This window comes from Aotus nancymaae, unplaced genomic scaffold (assembly GCF_030222135.1).
Source record: "Aotus nancymaae isolate 86718 unplaced genomic scaffold, 86718_ANA_hifiasm-v0.15.2.pri h1tg000048l, whole genome shotgun sequence".
In the NCBI taxonomy this organism is placed as follows: Eukaryota; Metazoa; Chordata; class Mammalia; order Primates; family Aotidae; genus Aotus; species Aotus nancymaae.
This window is the reverse complement of record NW_026988462.1, coordinates 11,249,941-11,252,620: the sequence shown is the minus strand read 5'-3', so window position 1 is coordinate 11,252,620 and position 2,680 is coordinate 11,249,941.

Sequence of the window (2,680 nt, the reverse complement as noted above, 5' to 3'; positions counted from 1 at the left end):
AGGGATAATCTTAACCTGGATCAGAGTGCATGAATTTGGTCTTCTTACCCCATTCCAACAGTAATTAGTGCCTAAAGGTTTGCTGGTGTAGTTTTTACCAAACTAAATTTCTGACAATAAAGATCTAGAAAGTATAAATACATCTAAAAAATATGTCTATCTATTTGAAAGTTTAGAGATATGTTAAGATAGTCAGAACATTAGAGGTCAGTATTATGTACAGAAAGAACACAGGAGAGAGCATCTGAGTTGAGTTTTCACTCAGGACACTTAGTTTTTCTTGGTGTAAAGAAAAGTAGTGAGCTGTTTTCAAGGGTTAAAGAAGTCAAGAAAGCTTTAGTAAATGTCTTGAGATTGAGCAGACAAACAATTAGAAACAGGGGCAATCAAAGAAGCCAGAGGGGCCAGAAATATGGAGAGAAGGAACGTATGTATCTTGATATTTTCTGAGCCACATACAAAACACCAAAAATCAAAATGTGGTAAAATTTCTTAACACCACAATCAAGAAGACAATTCAAATGTGTCTCTAAAATTCTTGGGCAAAAATGATTTTTATGCTAGTAATCTATGCTAAGTATACGTAATAGTAACCTTTATCCACAGTTTCCCTTTCTGCAGTTTCAGTTACCCTTGGTCAATTGTGGTCTGAAAATATTAAATGAAAAATTCCAGAAATAAACAATTCATAGGTTTTAAATTGCCTGTTGTTTTGAATAGCATGATAAATCCCACATCATTTTGCTTCATTTCACTCAGGATGTGAATCATCCCTTTGTCCAGCATATTAACACTGTTAGTCATTGAGTGACCACATTGGTTCTCAGATTATCACAGTATCCAGTGCTGGTGTTCAGGTGACCCTTATTTTACTTAAAAATGGCTGAGAGGACCAAGAGTAGTGAGGCTGGCAATTCAGATATCCCAAGGAGAAGCCATGAAGTGCTTACTTTAACTGAAAAGGGGAAAGTTCTCTACTTAAGAAGGAAAAAAATATGCTGAGTTTGCCAAGATCTACAGTAAGAATGAAACTTCTATCCATGAATTTGTGATGAAGAGAAAAAGAAATTCATGCCAGTTTTTCTGTCTTACCTAAAACTGCAAAAATAATGGTCAAGGTACATGATAAGTGCTTAGTTAAGATGGGAAAGACATTACATTTGTGGATGAAAGTCATGAACAGGAGCATGTTCACATTGATGAAAATATATTTGTGATTTCAGGCGTCCACTGGGAGGTTTTGAAACATATTAATTCAAATACAGCAGGGACTACTGTATAATAAGTGTAAGTGGAGAATGAAAATATTATTAAATCAGCATACAAAAAACTGTAGCTTGAAAACACCCTTAGTTAGGAAGCGATTGCAGATATTATATTCATATATATTCAAGAAAGAGAAATGAGTGATCAATACAACAGAAAATATGTCAATGAAAAGCAGGAAAATGAAATCTCAGGACAACTATTGCATAAAAGGATAAGAGAAAAAACAATCTGCAGGACAGGGTAACTGAAAGACTCCATAGTGTATTCTCATTGGAGAAATCATACAACAAATGTGTGTGAATATGAAAATATTTTTTATTATCTTATGATTAAATGTTGGTGCATTTGGGAAAATGAATAATAATGGCATAGAAAACTAGAAAAAATGTAAAACTAATAATTACTAACTTCAGGAAAAACACTACTCATGAAGGCTCTAAGGTCATAGTTCACTAATCAACCTAAATAATGTAAAGTCTATTTATATAACAAAATATTTTTGGGGGGCATATTGGGAGTATGTAGAGAATAGGAATTTCATAGGTAATTTCACTGGAGATGTTCCTTAGAAAATAATCTAAAATTTATAAGCAATAAATGGTTTTACAAGTTTATATATTTACAAATAAAGAAAAGTTTAATTTGTCTCTGGCAAATGTTTGAATGATATGAGGGAGAAGTAGAAGGGAATCAAATTTTAATTAATGCCTTAGTTATATTTGGTATTTTTTCTATATATGGAAATTGAGAAAAACTTAATTTTGAACCTAAGTTTAAAATTCAAGAATATATATTATTTTACTACCATCCAACAGTTTGCTTTTAAAAATTTCTTACCACTCCATAAGATTAATTTGGTTTTTGAGACGTTGACCACCACCTGCAGAGGTTTGTTCTGCAGATCCTGACTTAATGGCAGATGAATAAATGTACTTTTACACCTGGTTTAGTGATTTAAGTGGGCTAAGGATGGTTGTCAGCTGCCTTCAGTGGGCAAAAAGCAGCCAATTGACCCAGACCCCCTGTCCATCCACACATTTATTTAGCAAAGATTTTACAGCAGAGGTTTTAAGTTAACACACTTGTGGATAATTAAAATGGTTAAAAGAGTGGTTTTACTAACGATAAAAGCTTTAGGTTTCAGGCCCAGAGTAAACAATATTAATGGATAATTACCCTTCGACCTCCCCCTGAGAGGGCCATCCAGCACAAAGTTTACATGAATAAACAGAGTAGAGACAAAGGGATGTTGGGTAAACAGACTTAACTGGAGAAGCCTCTTACTGTATCTATCTCTTTCCTTTGCTAATGTAATGGACCAGCTGTCTTTGGCCTGCCCTGATAACACATTTTGGCCTTCCAAAAGGTTTGAAACTAATCTATAACTTTCTCTAACATTTTGCTTATATTT